Below are 20,040 nucleotides of genomic sequence, written 5' to 3' on the forward strand. Positions count from 1 at the left end.
ATTTCCGCATGTAAATGACTTGTTGTTCCCGGAGGAACAAAAGGTGCAGAAGACTATGTCAGCCTCTGCATGCTATCAAGCGTTCTGTCTTACAGATAGCAAAAGAATGTTTATATGGATAACCACTCGGGTATTTCCGCGTATCATCAGGCCCGCCGCCTCTGGATGATACAAGGGTGCAGAATGACCAAATTTGGTCTCTGCTTGTCATCGGGCCCGCCGCCTCTGGATGACAAAAGGGTGCGGATAACCGTAAGGTATCTCCGTGTATCATCGGGCCCGCCGCCTCTAGATGATACAAGGGTGCAGAATGACCGTAAGGTATCTCCGCGTATCATCGGGCCCGCCGCCTCTGGATGATACAAGGGTGCAGAATGACCAAATTTGGTCTCTGCTTGTCATCGGGCCCGCCGCCTCTGGATGACAAAAGGGTGCGGATAACCATAAGGTATCTCCGCGTATTATCGGGCCCGCCGCCTCTGGATGATACAAGGGTGCAGAATGACCAAATTTGGTCTCTCCTTGTCATCGGGCCCGCCGCCTCTGGATGACAAAAGGGTGCGGATAACCGTAAGGTATCTCCGCGTATCATCGGGCCCGCCGCCTCTGGATGATACAAGGGTGCAAAATGACCAAACTTGGTCTCTGCTTGTCATCGGGCCCGCCGCCTCTAGATGACAAAAGGGTGCAGATAACCGTAAGGTATCTCCGCGTATCATCGGGCCCGCCGCCTCTGGATGATACAAGGGTGCAGAATGACCAAACTTGGTCTCTGCTTGTCATCGGGCCCGCCGCCTATGTATGACAAAAGGGTGCGGATAACCGTAAGGTATCTCCGCGTATCATCGGGCCCGCCGCCTCTGGATGATACAAGGGTGCAGAATGACCAAACTTGGTCTCTGCTTGTCATCGGGCCCGCCGCCTCTGGATGACAAAAGGGTGCGGATAACCGTAAGGTATCTCCGTGTATCATCGGGCCCGCCGCCTCTGGATGATACAAGGGTGCAGAATGACCAAACTTGGTCTCTGCTTGTCATCGGGCCCGCCGCCTCTGGATGACAAAAGGGTGCGGATAACCGTAAGGTATCTCCGCGAATCATCGGGCCCGCCGCCTCTGGATGATACAAGGGTGCAGAATGACCAAACTTGGTCTCTGCTTGTCATCGGGCCCGCCGCCTCTGGATGACAAAAGGGTGCGGATAACCGTAAGGTATCTCCGCGTATCATCGGGCCCGCCGCCTCTGGATGATACAAGGGTGCATGTCACATGACCTCAGGGTCAGTATGACAAAGATTATGGGGCGGCCGACAAAAGCAAGGTTCTTGCTCCTACGTATCCTCCAATGAGGAACTCAGACCTACGTAGTTCTGGATAACTTGTGAGACTTGAAAAGTCTCCATCGGAAGATGCTGACATCTCCGGAAAGGGCGCAGATGGCCACATTGGCCTCTACTCGTCAATCACACTTGGGGTCACTGAATGACGAGGTGCGAATAACCGTAAGGTGTCTCCGCGGGCTACCAGCTCTTGGGTCATGGCAACAAAAGGCGGTGTGGTCGACAAAAGCGAGGCTCTTGCTCCTACGTATCCTCCAATGAGGAACTCAGACCTACGTAGTTCTGGATAACTTGTGAGACTTGAAAAAGTCTCGGTGTTTTCTTTGCAAACATGCTTTAGTAAAGAGATAAATATTCCAACTGATTAGAGCAGCATATGCTTTTTTGAGTGAAAAACAATGCGTTTACCGGGGAAGGAGAGTCTGCTGATGAAATCCCCCATAATCTCAACTGAGATTTTGGATGTTAGCATTTCGTTTCTAAATGACCATTTAGAGGAAACACTGGGTTCGACAAAATAGAAGAAAATCACTCAAAGTGTATCAATCTCGCACATGTAAGTGTTTCATCCTAATTCCGAACCATAGATATGTCAGGACTTGACTTTGCAAATTATTTCCTATCAAATCAAAAATTACATGCGTTCTTTTGGTGGGTTTTTCGGCTTTTGATTATTTTTTTTGCCTTTTCCTTTTCTGTTTTGGTTTTGCGCGAGGCGAACAAGTCACCGACGCACAGGATTTTGGTTGGTAATCAAAGGGAGAAGACCACTTTAGGTCATGGTTTCCTTTTCTTTCTTTTGTTCATTTGATGACAATTCTGTACTGTTCTGATATTGTCTGGTCCAAAGACCTCTCTGCACATTTCTTCTGGTTTCTTTGACCAGGAGCTTCCTTCTTTTTTACTTTCTCCCATTCTTTGGTTGGGAATTTTCTTTCTTTTCTTTTTTCTTTCTCCCACTCTTTGATTGGGAATTTCCTTTCTTTTCTTTTTTCTCTTTCTCCCACTCTTTGATTGGGAATTTCCTTTCCTTCCTTTTTTGCTTCCTCTTTGATTGGGAATTTCCTTTCCTTCTTTTTTTTTTTTTTTTTTTTTTGCTTCCGAGGGTAAGGTTTATGGTGAGTCAGGATTTTGGCTCAAGGCTTGTAGAATGGCTAGACATGATACATGTCAGGGTTTGGTTTGGTTCAAGGATAAAAGGGATGCCCCACATTATTTCCATGACACAAATGCAAAAATGATGATTTGGAAACTTTATGCAAAATTGGTCATGCATGCACCTATGCGGACACTCAAGTGTCAAATTTTTATGGTCATGTGATGCTAGGGCTCATGATTCATTTCCTCTATTTTAGTCAACCCAATGTTTCCAAAATATGTTCTTTTATCCATTTGTGCATTCATCCAAGTCCATTTCGGGCGTCCGGGAAAATTTCACAGCATTCACCCTTCAGGTGTACACACACATTTTTTTTTTCCAAAAACTAGCTATGATCAGCGAATTTTTCTTCAAAGAAAAGTTGGAAGTCATCTCTTTTCAAAAGCATGTTGGTTTTTCAGCTAGACAACTTATTTTTCTTTTTTCTCTCTTTTTTTCTTCTTTTTTTTTATTTGTTTATTTCTTTTTCTTGTTTGTTTTTTTTTCTTCTCTTTTTTTTTCATGAGGTATTTTGCTATCTAAACATGTGCATATTTTTGTGAGGTATTTTTGCTATATACACGCACATCTAAGGTATCTCTCTACCTAAACATACAAATATATATTTTGTGAAGTATTTTTTTGTTTACATACACGCACATCTAAGGTATCTCTCTACCTAAACATACATATATATATTTTGTGAAGTATTTTTTTGTTTACATACATGCATATCTAAGGTATCTTTCTACCTAAACATACATATATATTTTGTGAAGTGTTTTTTTTGTTTACATACATGCATATCTAAGGTATTTTCACTACCTAAACATACATATATATATATTTTGTGAGGTATGACTACCTTCCGAGCTTGCGCTTGTTTTATTTAAATCCCCAGGATCATGAGCAACTAGGTGCATCCTACTATAAAAAGTGATCAAATAACAAGCATAGATTCAAAAGGTACTAGGTTGCCTCCTAGTAGCGCTTCTTTAACGTCTTTAGCTGGACGCCTTATGACTTGTCGGTCACTGACCTAGTACTTTGCTTACCTTTGGCTTTGGACTTGGTCGCCTATGGGTCGGCCATGTGTCGTAGGCAACGCTCTAACTTTTTTGTGGATGAGCAGAGGTGAACTCTAAAGGTGGTGGCGGTGCGTCTATTGCCCGCTACCGGCCATCCTAATGCTACTGTGGTGTCTCGCCCTGCGTCTGCCTGGGGGCGCAGTACTTCTTGATGAAAGCTCGATTAGTAGGGGGCCTGATGCCCTTGCTGGAGGTGACAGGTACTCCGTAGAACTGACAGAGACCCGTAATTAGAGCTTGACAACTCCAAGACCCTGTTGGACTTCTTCGGGTCCACTGGGTGTCTTGCAGGCGCAATCCCTGCAAACAATAGATGAAATCAGAAATCAGTTGAGCGATGTGCATACTTACCTATGATGACGTGACCTTGCCGGGGGGTACAGGCACCCTGTAGGACTGATAGAGGCCCGTAACCAGAGCTGGAAACCCCAGGGCCCTGTTGGACTTCTTTAGGTTCACTGGGTGTCTTTGTGGGTGCGATCCCTGCAAACAAATAAATGGTATCAGAAATCAGTTGAACCATATGCATACTTACCCATGTCGGGACGGCACAGACCAACTGATACTTCCGCAGGGGGAGATTGGCATTGCGGTCGCTGGGCAGAATGTTGCTAAGTAGCAATGTCATCTATATCTGTGTAAGAGTGGTCATGTTGGTGCGCATGGTCCGCACTCTTCTCTTTACAGCGGCACGGGTGAAATCTTGCCCCAGTATGCATAGTAGCTGTGTGATAGCCTCCCTCTCTGGTTGTGCTCGCACAGTTGGCCCTCCTCCAATATCAGGGGGTGGCCCAGGAACCGTTAAAAGGAAACTACTGGTCCCTTAACCGGGAGTGCAAGTCTCGGTTAAGCATTTAAGGATAGAGGACCTTAAATTATCTTAAGGTGTGAATATGGAGCCCACTGAAAGTGAGGACGCGTAGTCCTCTAAAGGCGAGGGCGTGTAGCCCTCTGAAGTTCAGGACGTGTCGCCTTTCGAAGGCGAGGGAGTGTAGTCCTATGATGGCAAGGACGTGCAATCCTCTGAAGGTGAGGGCATGCCCCCCTTTGAAAATGAGGAACATGTAGTCCTCTGATGGCGAGGACGTGTAGTCCTCTAAAGGTGAGGCCGTGTAGTCCTCTGAAGGTGAGGGCATGTAGCCCTACGAAGGTGAAGGCACATGACCCTTTGACGGCGAGGACGTGTAGTCCTCTGAAGTTGAAGGTACATGACCCTTTGAAGGCGAGGACGTGTAGTCCTCTGAAGGTGAAGGTAACTAGTACCCAAGGTGAGGGCGTGTAGCCCTCTCAAGGCGAGGACTTATAGTCCTCTAGAGGTGAGGGCGTGCAGCCCTCTGGTGGTGAGGACGTGTAGTCCTCTCAAGGCGAGGACGTGTAGTCCTCTGACGGTGAGGGTAACTAGTACCCAAGGTGAGGGCGTGTAGCCCTCTCAAGGCGAGGACATGTAGTCCTCCGGAGGTAAGGGCGTGCAGCCCTCTGATGGTGAGGACGTGTAGTCCTCTCAAGGGGAGGACGTGTAGTCCTCTCAACGGTGAGGGTAACTAGTACCCAAGGTGAGGGCGTGTAGCCCTCTCAAGGCGAGGACATGTAGTCCTCTGGAGGTGAGGGCGTGCAGCCCTCTGATGGTGAGGACGTGTAGTCCTCTCAAGGCGAGGACGTGTAGTCCTCTCAACGGTGAGGGTAACTAGTACCCAAGGTGAGGGCGTGTAGCCCTCTCAAGGCGAGGACATGTAGTCCTCTGGAGGTGAGGGCGTGCAGCCCTCTGATGGTGAGGACGTGTAGTCCTCTCAAGGCGAGGACATGTAGTCCTCTCAACGGTGAGGGTAATTAGTACCCAAGGTGAGGGCGTGTAGCCCTCTCAAGGCGAGGACATGTGGTCCTCTGAAGGTGAGGGCGTGCAGCCCTCTGTTGGCGAGGATGTGTAGTCCTCTAAAAGCGAGGACGTGTAGTCCTCTTAACAGTGAGGGTAACTAGTACCCAAGGTGAGGGCGTGTAGTTCTCTAAAGGTGAAGGCATGTAGCCCTATGAAGGTGAGGACATGTAGTCCTCTGAAGGTGAGGGTAACTAGTACCCAAGGCGAGGGCGGGTAGCCCTCTCAAGGCGAGGACGTGTAGTCCTCTGGAGGTGAGGGCGTCCAGCCCTCTGATGGTGAGGACATGTAGTCCTCTCAAGGCGAGGACGTGTAGTCCTCTCAAGGCGAGGACGTGTAGTCCTCTCAAGGTGAGGACGTGGAGTCCTCTGAAGGCGAGGATGTGTAGTCCTCTAAAGGTGAGGGCGTGCAGCCCTCTGTTGGCGAGGACGTGTAGTCCTCTAAAGGTGAGGGCGTGTAGCCCTACGTTGGCGAGGACGTGTAGTCCTCTCAAGGTGAGGGCATGCAGCCCTCTGTTGGCGAGGACGTGTAGTCCTCTAAAGGTGAGGGCATGTAGCCCTACGAAGGTGAGGACATGCAGTCCTCTGATGGCGAGGGCGTGTAACCCTCTGAAGGTGAGGACATGCAGTCCTCTGATGGCGAGGGCGTGTAGCCCTCTGAAGGTGAGGACACGCAGTCCTCTGATGGCGAGGGCGTGTAGCCCTCTGAAGGTAAGGACATGCAGTCCTCTGAAGGTGAGGACACACAGTCTTCTTAAGGTGAGGGCGTGCAGCCCTCTGTTGGCGAGGAGTGTAGTCCTCTGAAGACCAGGGTACTAGTACCCGAGGGTCCATCCTTATGAGAAAGCAAGAGATCGACTCATCGAGAGAGCCGGTCATCCCAAATTCAAAAGATTTGGACATCTAGATGTAGGGAATCTATGTAGTTAACATGATTTTGAGGGATGCAAATGCATGCAACCTTTGTTGTGAAATTTGGGTAAATGCGGACTTTATATGAAACAATGCAATGTAATGGAAAGTTGTACAATGTTCATGGCATTCTTTCCCTATTTTGTGATTTTGATTTTGATTTGATTTTTTTTTTTTGGAAAACACAGATTGACTGCCCTTTTGAAAAAGGTGATAATTCATGCAACCTCATCCTATCTTTTTGCAAATCTCTCCGGGAACTCCCTCAGAGTGTATGTTCTTTTTGATTTAGTCACTTGACCGTTTTGGAGTGACGGGAATGGAGTCGTTTGATAATTAATCAATCTATTGAAATTCCAGGGCTTGTCCCCCTTTTTTTTTGTTAAAAACCTCGATGGGTGAGAACTTTTGATCGGCCCCTATGTTCACTTGAGGCTCATGAACGGTGCCCCTCATTGCCCCAGTGTAAGGCTTTGAGGTACCAATCGTTGTCTTTCGTCATGACCTTGTAGGAGGGAACCTATTGGGTGAGAACTTCTAATCTGCCCCTAGGTTCGCTTGAGGTTTTTGCATGGTGCCTTTCGTTGCCCAGTGTAGGGCTTAGAGGTACCAAGTGTTGTCTTGTTTTCACGACCTCGTAGTGAGGAAGAATGAAAGAAGCAGTTGATTCTTGCAAAAAGAATTTTCCAAGGTCGAGAAATAGTTGAAGGATCTTTCAGTTGATGGATTAAGTCAAATGACTCCTATGTAGAAGCAAGATGTTTTGATGTCTTGATGATGCTAAAGGATCAAGTGCTTCTAAGTTTTATTCAAGACAAGAATCCAAGAAAATCAAGATATATGATCAAGTTGATCTCTAGAATCTTAGGAAGAAGTTTCCAAATTGAAGAAGCAAAAGGTTTGACCAAGGAATTCTATCCTTTCAAATTGAGATTTGCTCTCTGGTAATCGATTACCAGCAGTTTGAAAATGTTTTAATTCAAATTTTTAAAACCTGTAATTGATTACATAAGTCTTGTAATTGATTACAAGAGGGGATTTTCAGAAAATAATTTCCAAGAGACATATCTATTCAAATGATTTATGAATGGCCATTCAAATGTTTTAAAGAGAGTTTTCATTGCCCAAACAGTTTTATCCTCTCGAAAGATCAAGAGCTTTTCTGAACTGAAATGTCTTATCCTCTCAAAAGATTCCTTGGTCAACCACTTGCATATTCAATAAGGAATTTTTGATTGATCTTCATTTTACAATCTACCTCTTTTAAGAGAGATCTCTTCTTCTCTTCTTCTTATTTCTGAAAAGGGATTAAGAGACCGTGGGTCTCTTGTTGTAGAGGATTCCTGAACACAAGGGAAGGGTTATCCCTGTGTGCATTGTTAATTCGAAAAGAGAGATTGATAGTTCAATTGGGGAATAGTCTTTGCATCTTAATTCAACCCCCCTTTTTCTTAAGGTAACTGAGGCCATTTGTCCAACATCCTATTCTTGATAACTCACTTCTCTCTAAAAAGACAAAATGAGGTCACATGAACGTCTATATTTTTACTTGAAAACACAGTCAATCAAATGCCTTTTTATTTTTTATTTTGAAACTTATTTGTTTTGAACTTTGCTCGTTGTTTTACGGCACCCCCACCAACGTGCAAGATGAGTAATCTCTGATTGAACGGTCTTGGAAGTCAACACTCAGGAGCGCAGGTTGCTTGAGCAAACAGACCAATGGCTTACACCCACATTCCGGTGAAAGTTGAAAATCCTGGTGAGTCATTAGAGACATCTAACAACAGCTTTCAAAATTGCCCCATGTGTGGCATCTCTTGTCAATGTTAGGATTTACACACGATTCTCCTCAAATTTCAGCCAGCATCAATTAGACCTCGCACCCTACACTTCAGAGCCCTACAATGCTCAATGGAACGCCCCGGGGCTTCTCCGTGACAAGCACACGTTGCGTTCGAGTCGTATTCTCGGAGAAATGGAGGTTGATGAACCTTGGCTAGGGTTATGGCTACCATTGAATTATCAAGTAGATATGGGATCAAGTTTAGCATATGACAACGGAATTTGGGGTGAACCCTACAAGCTTTTTGCTGCAAAATTCCTTTTTGTTGGTGTTTTTTTTTTTTTTGGTTTGTGCTAAAGGTGGTCTTCGTCATTGGAAGTGCGGTAGACAGACTTTGTGGTTGATTTAGGGATGGCCTTTGTGGATAACTGGGTGGTGGGTAAAGAGGAGGTTTGTTATTGGCTGAGTAATGACATTGTTGGGTTGGTGGGAAACTTGGTCGTATAGGAATGGTAGTCACAGCATGGGTTTCTCCCTCTTTCTCACCCTCTTCATTTGCCCCAGTTTTCTCAGTCGTCCTAGTAGGATGATCAAATTTGCCTCTTTTCGGATCCACTTCGATCTTTTTGCTGGCGAAGACCAAATCTGTAAAACTTGAAGGTGTGTAACCCACCATTTTTTCATAGTAGAACACCGGTCACGTGTCTACTATCATTATGATAATCTCTTTCTCTGTTTTTGGGGGTGCTACTTGAGTTGCCAAGTCTCTCCATCTTTGGGCGTATTCTTTGAAAGATTCGTGCCCCCTTTTTGCACACTTTTTGTAGTTGCATCCTATCCGGAGCCATATCAGAATTGTACTGACATTGCTTAATGAAGGCAACCATTAGGTCCTTCCAAGAATGGACTCAAGAAGGTTCCTAAGTTAGTATACCAGGCAACAGTTGTCCTAGTAAGACTTTCTCAGGAAAAATGTATCAGCAGTTTCTCATCTTTTGCGTATGCCCCCATCTTCCGACAGTACATCTTTAGATGGTTCTTGGAGCGAGTAGTCCCCTTGTACTTGCCAAAGTCCGGCACCTTGAACTTGGGAATGACCATGTTTGGGTATTAGGAACAACTCTTCTAGGTTAGCAAAGGCATAATCTTCACCTCCTTCAATGGCCCTGAGCCTTTCCTCTAGATGATCCAACTTTCCCATTCCTGCCATAGTCATGAGGGTTTTTAACCGCTGTGGAATGCAAGAGGTGCAGTTGTGGGTGATACTGAGGGCCCTTCAAAGGGTTTTGTAGGGGTATACCACCAACTGCTTGCCCTTCAGTGGTATATCCGAGCCAAGGCTCGAAGTCGGCTAGATTGTGATGGGGAATTTCATGGGTCTCTTCCACGGTTTAAGAGACATGTGCATGATCAGTTTGGGGTTGCTGGCTTTCAATGGGTATAGGAGTGGAGTTATTGACATTCTTATTGGGAGTGTACGCCACATTGGGTGGCGTATAGTTGAGAGGCAAGCCATATGACGGGAAGGCGTGCTCGTTTTGAATTTGCACATCATGGGGGCCGCCCGTACTTCCTAAATCTTTGCCTACCATATTTGAGGTTGGATGATTCATTTGCTTGAGGCCGGATGGGGACGTCAGGTTCACCTTAGCAACAACGCTGGTAGCGGCAATTGCAACCGCATTGGCTTCCATTATCTTCTTCACACTCATCATGGCCTCCATCATTGTGGCCATTTTCTCTTTAATGGCCTCCATGTCGGCCTTCATCTTCTCTTGTATCTCCTCTACTTCACCCATTACTCTAGCTCTAGCACGAGTTCGGTAAGGGCATCGTAAAGCGTGTCCCTTTCTTTTTTATAACAATGATTTAGTTCATTTTATTTTATTTTTCAAGGAAAGAATGCAACGAGCAATGCAACCAATGAAAAGCATGGATGCATGCGAATGATGTACAGTTGAAGTATTGCGAATTTTTACGCAAGATATGGGGTTGAATCAATTTAGATTTTCAACATGGTCCATGACATCTTTGTCAAGGTGAAACTGGAAGTAACAAGGACATCAATAATCCTAAATATGTTTGGCAGTAGACGAAGCAGTGATGTGACTCGATTCATCTTTTGCCTCAATTTTGCAAGACGGTTACTTCCATATTTCAACTTGACTTGATGAACTTTTTTGTAAAAGCATGAGCTTGGTTCAACCCTATAATCCAACGAATGGCAATTCTGATCGCCAATACTTCAACAACATCTCATAGGGATGAATGACTCAGGCGTACTTTAAGCTTATGCACGGAAAATGTAATTATGCAATTAAGATGCCCGAAGAAACACCATTTCCTAGTTAACCATGCATTAGGTACCATGTTCAATTATTTTGTTTTTAAGTGAAACGGGTTTATGATCCCAACATGGTTGGCTCGTGGTGCCTAACACATGAAACTAAGAATGTAGTGTGAAGTTTCACGCTTCCCCCTTTTTGTTTTTGTTTTGTAGAGGAAAACGCAAGGATGAGCAAACATGAAAACAAATGGTATGCAATTTTGCAGATCAAAGAGTTTGTTGAACGCATATGCATGATGATGCCATGACTCATGCAAAATGTGAGGCTGGAATATGATAACGGACAAATGCAGGATATGTCCATTATGATGTTATGAAGAGATGCTTATGTGGTGCATGATATGAATGCATTTTACGGACACGAGAGCCCGGAAAATTATCTCTTCTTACTTGCGCATTTGGGGGCGCAGTGCCCCATGTGCACAATTAAGAAGGTGATATGGACCTTCCGGCTTCCCGTGACAAAGGACGAGACCAACATACAATGCATGCTAGAGATAAAATGCGGGAGTGACTTGATTCGCACTGATTTTTGGAGTAAAAACGTGGGATAAACTCATTTTATTCAAAAAGTTATAACTAGTCAAGATCTGAGCGACAATACAAACTTCCTAGCGGTTTCTAATCATATGGTCCATTAAGTCTATCATATGTTGACAATAGCTGAGAAGTCTGTGGATCTTCTTGGGGGCGGAGTAGGTGTCCGCCATTGCTTTGGCCTTGGCTAGCAATCGGGGAAGTTCTTGACTCCTGTTCAAAGTAAGAGCAAATCGGTCCATCCTCATTGTTGCCTCTTGGTGCAACGAATCAATTACCCTTTCCCTTGCTTCCCTTTCTGCTGATATCTTGGCGTACTCATCCTCTAGCCTTTGCTCATGAGTCGCCGCTAGATTTAGCTTCTCTTTGCACTCATCGATGATGGCCCACATATTCCCTTCAGTCTCGCTTTAACTGTTGGGACAAATTTCTTTTCGACCTAAGGCAAGCCTTTAGCTCGTCCTTCAAGATCATGCCTTTGACCCATGATGATTCCTTTCACCTCTTCAGAGCTTGAGCTCACTATTTCTGCCATATAAAGCCCCTCAAAACTTTGCTTTGGTCGTGTTCTTCCTTTCGGGCCTTCTTGGTTTCTCGTTCCAAGGCTTCAGCGGTGGCCATATTGACGTCCCTTAGTTCATCATACTCTTTTCAGACTTTGATGGCTATGGACTTGAACTTCTCTTCGACTACCCGGGCTCTTTCAAGCTTTGCCTTTAGGGCTTGTACCTCATCACTTTCTTCCGAAGCTTTAACCTCATCGTCCCTCACAGTCTTTAGATTTGGGAGCCAATCCAATCCTTGTGTTCGGACTCTCAGCCACTTATGATAGCCGCCGATGATCCCATTACTGCTTCCCCTAAGCTCTCTGTCCTTTCTTCACGCCGCATCCCATGCCTTGCGAACTCCTTGGAGTACCCTCGCGTTGTGGTCACTAAAACCTCGTGCGATGAAAGACGTGATGCTTTCGTCTAATGGCGCTCCTCTCATGGGGTAGCCAAGCTGTCTTATGGCGAGAACGAGATTATAATTAATACAACCCCTTGTTCCCATCAAGGGAACATTTGGACATCCTTCGCATGAAGATAGAATCTTGATTCTTCCTTCCTTCTAGCGAGGGAACCAATTAACAGACGCCCCCCCATGCTAGCCAAGAGTTGGTCCCAATTCGCCTTTCCTTTTTCGACGCACGAGCGGTAACCTTGTAGCGGATAGACGGGCCTACCTTCTTGGAGAAAAAGGTGTGAAACCAGCCCCATATAGAGAGCTGGAGTACAGCAAACAATCCTTGCATTGCTTTCTTCACATCTTCGGTCGAAGGTGTCATATAGGTCGGCTAGCATAGCGACAACCGGACTTTCCTTGTGGTTATGATAGGCGAGAAAAACGTCGATCGCTGCCAGGTCCACCAACCCATCCACATTTGGAAAGAGGACTCCCTCGAAAATCAACAGTGTGAGAATATCTATGAATGGGGTCCACTCGCCTTTATCTGCCAAGATTCTTGCTTTTACCTCCAAATATTTTCTCGGTATTCCGACCACCCCATTTTCGACTTGCCTTTGGCGGTCTAATTCCTGCGCCGAGATTTGGACTTTTTTAGAAATTCTGGCCAATGAGGGGTAGAACCCTGAGAAGAGGTATGGTTTCCTTCCCCCTAGAGGACATCCTAGGATCTCTTCAAATTCTTCCACCATTGGTGATAGCTGGAAGTCCCCAAAGATGAAGCACCTCAACAGCTGATCATAATACTGGGCGAGGGAGGCAATTGGTTCCATGGAGACTTCTACCCTAGCTAGGTCCCAAAATGCTTACCATAGGCTTTGCGGAAGGCTTGCCGTTGAAGTTGACCCATTAATTGCCCCAACTTTCGTAAACTGGTGACCTCTAAGCTCTTGATTTTGACTTGATAAAACCTCTTTTTAAGCGAAGGCTTTTGACTTGATCCCATGTTTTACTAAAGTGAAATAAAATCTAGTGCGAATCAAAACTCCGACATCTATCATGGGTGGGATGGATGAATGCATGATGGAATGCATATGACACAGATGCAATCTAGAAAAGCGGGGGTCCGGGGAATTTGTCCCCTTCTTAGATACGACGTCTAGGGGTAGCAGAATGCCCCAATGCACGTTTTTAAGAAGGCGACACGGACCCTCCGTTGGTTTGTTTACAGAAAGGATCAAGACAGAACCCATATGCGATGCCTATGCAAAAGACACAATGCGGGAATGTACACAGTATGACGATATTTACTGAACATAAGCAAAAGGGTATATGATACTTATGCATGGCAGTGTGAAAAATGGCACGCAGCGTGTCTGCTCGTGCCCCTATTTAAGGGACCTATAAGGGAGAGAACTAACTAGGCATTTAGTGATAACCCCCAAGGTAGTCATATCTCTTTTGATGGTTTCTAGAGGTATTATCCTCTTTGAAGAACATATTGTAGCAGCAGGGAATACTAGCAACAATAAGTTTTCAAAGAGAAAAGCTCTAGATGAGGGTTCACTGTAATCAAGCAAGTCGGAGACCTAGCATGATCACAAATTCACCTCTACTCCTTATGTTCCCACGAACCCGGGTATAGGGCCCTTTTTCACTCACAGTGTGTGCAAATAGTGTTGGTGTTTGTGTGCATCAAATGAATAAATATTTACCTCATGCATACATTTTAAAACGCACTAGAAGCAACAAAGAGTTTATATACACAAGAACATAATGTAGGGAAACCAACAAAGGAGTAAGTCATGGTAAAGCATTTGCACAAGATTAAATGGCCTAACTCTCTAAAAAAATATCCCCAGTGGAGTCGCCAACTGTCGCAACCAACCCTTTGGCGGGAGGGCGACGCGAGACTCGCGGGATGCGTGTTCCACGAAAGGAATACGCGCGGAGTCGCCACCAACGTTTATTTGAGGAAAACGTCGGAAAAACCGGAAAAGACGCGATCTACGAACATTTTAGTGAAAGGTTCGGGAGTTGTATTTACGCACGGGGAAGGTATTAGCACCCCACACGCCCGTCCCAAGGGACGGCAGCCTTTAATCGAATGTGCAAACATGACTTTGATTTTTATGTTCCCTTTTATGTTCTTATATCCTTTATACCCTTTTTATATTTTTTTCTTTTTTGTGGTCGACAAGGGTGTTTACCTTTGCTCCTACGTATTCCTCAATTTGTGATGAGGAAATCAGACCTACGTAGTTCTTTCGGAACAAAGTGTTTGGTTAAGTTTGTTTTTGTCTTTTTTGCAAAATATGTTTTTATTTGAACAAAAGGTCATTTAAGGTGTTGGACCATTAAACGGTCTTTTGATTTTGAAAGATGAGAAACGTTAAGGCGTTGGACCATTAACGATCTCTTGTTTTTGAAAGGAGAGAAATGTTAAGGCATTGGACCATTAACGATCTCTTGGGATGGTCGACAAAAGCGGGGCTTTTGCTCCTACGTATCCTCAACGAGGAACTCAGACCTACGTAGTTCTTTCAAAAGCGGTAAAGTTACATGTTGATTTTATGCTTTTGAACGGTCCATGTTAACCGATAAAAGCAAAGAGGACCGTTTAAGGCGTTGGACCTTAAAACGGTTTTTAGTGATTTTCGGACAAAACTTGATTTGTGAGTCTATTTTAGTCTTAGTTTCACTTTGGTTATTAATCAATTCATTCAAGGAAACTTCCAAAGAAAAAACGTCCGATTGATTTTTTTGTTTTATTTTATTCAAAGATATTTTGTTTATTTTATTATTATTTTTCAAGATATTTTGATTATTTTATTATTATTTTACTTTTTTTGTTTAACCGAGGTTATAGCGTGAACGATCAGTTAGATTTCATTTTAAAAGTGATTAAATGAGATTACAACACAAATGATCGGTTGAAATTCATTTTATCATTTATTAGGTGAGAAAACGGCTTAAATAAACGGTAAAAGCGCGTTAAAGACGGAAGAAAAGAAATCGAAAATGAACGAAATAAAGAGGAAAGCTTAAAAAAACAAGAAATGAATTAAAAGTCTCGGATTCAAAAACTTACCCGTTGAAGAACGAAGAACGGATGAAGAACGATGAAGAACGGACGAAAACCTTCACGGATTTGCTTACGGAAACATCTCGGAAGCGTTACGGAAGCACCTCGGCTTGGATTTTCTTCACGGAAACAATTTTTTTCACCCAAAACAGCTGAAATACATAGCCAGGGGGCTGAGGGATCCTTAGAACAACCCCCTTCAGCCTTTTTATAGGAAAAAGGGGGAGGAGGTTGCCGCCCAGCTCGCCCAGGCGACCTTAGCTCGCCCAGGCGAGCTGGGTTGCTTCCTCTAGAAGCAACCCAACTTCAAAAAACGTTCTGGAAGGCCCAATTCAAAATTTCGAAATTGCTATTTGCACCCCCCCAATTTTGATAAGTTCACCCCCCTTCTTTCGTAATTTACGGAAAAGTTACGGAAGCCTTACGGAAGCATATAGGACTTGATTTTCTTCTTTTTTTCTCTTCCGTCTCACCCGTATTAAGTTAGTTATGCTTATTTAGAGTTATGGGAATTTTACGGAAGCATTACGGGTGTCCCGGAAGCCCCGGAATACCATTTTCCAACAAAATGGGGGGTGTGGTGGCCACCTAGCTCGCCCAGGCGAGCTAGGTTACTTCAACCTTAAGCAAGAAATTGCCCAGAAACCTCTAGAAGGGCCCAGATTCGAAAATTACTATTTGCACCCCCATTTTACTAAATACACCCCCCTTTGGCTTTTTTTTTGGTGATTCTTTTTTTGTAAAGTTACGGAAACTTACGAATTTCGTAACGATACTTGTTTTCTTTCCGTAATGTTACGGAACCTTGCGGATTACATAATCATCCCCTTTTTGACTTACGGAATGTTACGGAACCTCACTTAATTATGCAACGATGCTTCCATTTGATTTCCGGTGTGTCACGGAAACTTACGGATTGTGCATCAATATTTTTTTTGGTTTTTCGGCATGTCCTGGAATTTCACAAATTTCCTAATGATGGATGCCAAGCACCTCACAAGGACCAAAGAAAGGTCGCATGTCATCAAGCAAAGGTCCCCGGACGAAATTAGGGTATGACAGTTTGTTTACACAAGGGATCAAGACAGAACCCATATGCGATGCCTATGCAAAAGACACAATGCGGGAATGTACACAGTATGACAATATTCACTGAACATAAGCAAAAGGGTATATGATACTTATGCATGGCAGTGTGAAAAATGGCACGCAGCGTGTCTGCTCGTGCCCCTATTTAAGGGACCTATAAGGGAGAGAACTAACTAGGCATTTAGTGATAACCCCCAAGGTAGTCATATCTCTTTTGATGGTTTCTAGAGGTATTATCCTCTTTGAAGAACATATTGTAGCAGTAGGGACTACTAGCAACAATATGTTTTCAAAGAGAAAAACTCTAGATGAGGGTTCACTGTAATCAAGCAAGTCGGAGACCTAGCATGATCACGGATTCACCTCCACTCCTTATGTTCCCACGAACCCGGGTATAGGGCCCTTTTTCAACTCACCGTGTGTGCAAATAGTGTTAGTGTTTGTGTGTATCAAATGAATAAATATTTACCTCAAGCGTACACTTAAAAATGCACAAAAAAAACATCAATGAGTTATATATACAAGAACATAATGAAGGGAAACCCAACAAAGGAGTAAGTCACGGTAAAACATTGCACAAGATTAAATGGCCTAACTCTCTAAAAACAGTCCCCAGTGGAGTCGCCAACTGTCGCAACCTACCCTTCGGCGGGAGGGCGACGCGTGACTCGCGGGATGCGTGTTCCACGAAAGGAATACGCGCGGAGTCGCCACCAACGTTTATTTGAGGAAAACGTCGGAAAAACCGGAAAAGACGCGATCTACGAACTTTTAAGTGAAAGGTTCGGGAGTTGTATTTACGCACGGGGAAGGTATTAGCACCCCACACGTCCGTCCCAAGGGACGACAGCCTTTAATCGAATGTGCAAACATGACTTTGATTTTTACGTTCCCTTTTATGTCCTTATATCCTTTATACCCTTTTTATATTTTTCTCTTTTTGTGGTCGACAAGGGTGTTTCCCTTTGCTCCTACGTATTCCTCAATTTGCGATGAGGAAATCAGACCTACGTAGTTTTTTCTTATCAAGTGATTCTTTTTTACTTTAAGAGGTGATCATTTTAAGGCGTTGGACCTTAAAAATGATCCATTTTACTTAGTGAGAAATTGAAATGACAAACTTCAAAAGCCTATTTTTTATGGACGAGCTTGACTAGGCGAGTTGATTTTAGCCTTAGTTTCACTTTAGTTATTAATCAATTCGATTAAGAATGAGAAATCCCAAAGAGAAAACGTCCGATTGATTTTCCGCTTGATTTTGCTAAAAGATGTTTTTTTGATTATTATATTATTTTTTACCTCTTTTTGATTTCCAACGTGGTTATGGCATGACCGAACGGTCGGAATTCATTTTAACCGAAGTTAACGGATAATACCATTCAAACGTTCGGTGGAAATTTATTTTACTTTTAAGTTAAGCGAGAAATGACTTAAGTAAAATGGCTTAAGCACGTCAAGAGGGGGTATAGAAAAGCAAATGAAACAAGAATAGAAATACACAAAACACAATGTGGACCACCATGGGTGCATAGAATGAATCGAAAAGCTTGGTTCGAGGTACTTACCCGTTGAAGATCGAAGAACGATGAAGAACGAATGAAGAACGTCGAAGAACGGTCGAAACCTTTGCGAAATTCTTCACGGAAAACGTTACGGAAACGTTTCGGAAGCGCCTCGGCTTAGATTTTCTTCACGGAAACAATTTTTCCAAGCAAATTCGAAAGAGAGAGAAGTGCCTAAGGGGCTGAACCCTTTTCTTCTTCACTTCCTCCCCTATTTATAGCAAAATAGGGGAGGTGGTTGCCGCCCAGCTCGCCCAGGCGAGCTCAGCTCGCCCAGGCGAGCCAGGTTGCTTCCTCCAGAAGCAACAGCCTTCTGGAGGAATATTCTGGAGGGCCCAAGTGGGCCTGGGTGCTATTTGCACCCCCATTTTTACTAAGTACACCCCCTCTGCTTTTTTTGGTGATTCTTTTTTTCGTAAAGTTACGGAAACTTACGAATTTCGTAACGATACTTGTTTTCTTTCCGTAATGTTATGGAACCTTGCGGATTACATAATCATCCCCTTTTTGACTTACGGAATGTTACGGAACCTCACCTAATTATGCAACGATGCTTCCATTTGATTTCCGGTGTGTCACGGAAACTTATGGATTGTGCATCAATATTTTTTTGGTTTTTCGGCATGTCCTGGAATTTCACAAATTGCCTAATGATGGGTGCCAAGCACCTCACAAGGACCAAAGAAAGGTCGCATGTCATCAAGCAAAGGTCCCCGGACGAAATTAGGGTATGACAGTTCTATTTTATTTGATGTTCTATTTTACAATTTAGTAGACCTCTTGTTCAGCGCTTCCCCTGTTTCAGTTTTATGTTTTGCTGAGAATAATGCTTAGTGACGGAATTAGAGACTGATTATGTGTTATTGTTCACACAACATTACATTAATGACTGCTGCTGACAATTTAATTGGCGATTTTTGTTTTGATAGTTAGGGTTGTTATTTTTGGCTGAATTTTGGTGTGGTAGGTTATTTTCACTCATATTTTGTGTGAAAAATACCAGGAACACTTATTGTGGCTAGATTTGAGAGATTCAAAAAAATTTAAGAACTTCTGTTTAACAAAACTTCAAACGGCCATAACTTTTGCTCTGGGTATCAGAATGACTATTATTATATATATATTTGGGGTAGAAAAAAATTTCCCATGCCATGGCAACCGAGCAAAGAGGTCTCTAACTAGCCAAAATTGTCTGTTTACTAGTTTTTTTATTTTTCAAGTTTTATTGTTTTATTTTTCTAAACTTTCCTTAGTCAGTTTCCATAGTTAGATTTTGAATTTTTGTCAAGAAAATTTTGTGCTACCTTTTCATGATTTTAGGGTGTCGCTCACAAAATTTTAGCTCATTTGGATATTGTTTGAGTATAGCTGTAGTTTTAACCCACCTCTTTTGCCCTGTATGAAAAACACATGAACTGCTGCATATAGTGCATGACTAGAGGCAATCAAGGTGACTTACAACCCTTTGATCCTGAAATAGATAGGACATTTCATAGATTAGTTAGGCATAGTGTGCATCGTGATTACCCTGAACATTTTGTACCTTTTGAGCATTCTGAGCATCTTGTTATTGGTGAGTATGAGAATTTTGTGGTTGGTGATTTTGAACATCCTGATTTTGAGCATTCTGATATTGAACATTATGAAAATATGGCTCAACCTCTACCTCGTGAGAGGACTCTAAGGGAAATGGCTGCACCTGATTTCACTTATGAAAGCTTATGCATTCAATACCCTGATGAAGATGTCTCATATGTTCTTAAAACTGGATTGATCCACTTGTTGCCCAAGTTTCATGGTCTTGCAAGTGAAGACCCTCATAAACATTTGAAAGAAATCCATATTGTCTGTCCACCATGAAACCTCTAGATGTCCAAGAAGATCACATCTTTCTGAAGACCTTTCCTCATTCTTTAGAGGGAGTGGCAAAGGACTGGCTATATTACCTTGCTCGAAGGTCCATCACGAGCTAGGATGACCTCAAGAGAGTATTCTTAGAAAAAAATTTCCCTGCTTCCAGGACCACTACCATCAGAAAGCATATTTCAGGCATTAGGCAACTCAGTGGAGAGAGCCTATATGAATACTGGGAGAGATTTAAAAAACTATGCGCCAGTTGCCCTCACCACCAGATTTCCGAGCAGCTTCTTCTCCAATATTTTTATGAAGGACTCAGTAACATGGAGAGAAGTATCATAGATGTTGCCAGTGGTGGAGCCCTTGGAGACATGACCCCTGTTGAAGCCAGGAATTTAATTGAGAAGATGGCTTCCAACTCCCAGCAATTTAGTGCCAGAAATGATGCTATTGTCATTAGAGGAGTGCATGAGGTAGCCACGAATTC

At 43.6% G+C, this 20,040-nt stretch overlaps 1 non-coding gene across 1 annotated transcript; it reads right to left on the reverse strand.

Moving 5' to 3' along the window:
* Positions 1–19,723: 19,723 nt before the first annotated feature.
* On the reverse strand, positions 19,724–19,830 carry LOC114404271. The gene has a single exon (XR_003664884.1). It is a non-coding gene; the product is annotated as a small nucleolar RNA R71 (small nucleolar RNA).
* Between the last annotated feature and the right edge of the window lie 210 nt (positions 19,831–20,040).

Source organism: Glycine soja, chromosome 2 (genome assembly GCF_004193775.1).
Source record: "Glycine soja cultivar W05 chromosome 2, ASM419377v2, whole genome shotgun sequence".
Classification (NCBI taxonomy): Eukaryota; Viridiplantae; Streptophyta; class Magnoliopsida; order Fabales; family Fabaceae; genus Glycine; species Glycine soja.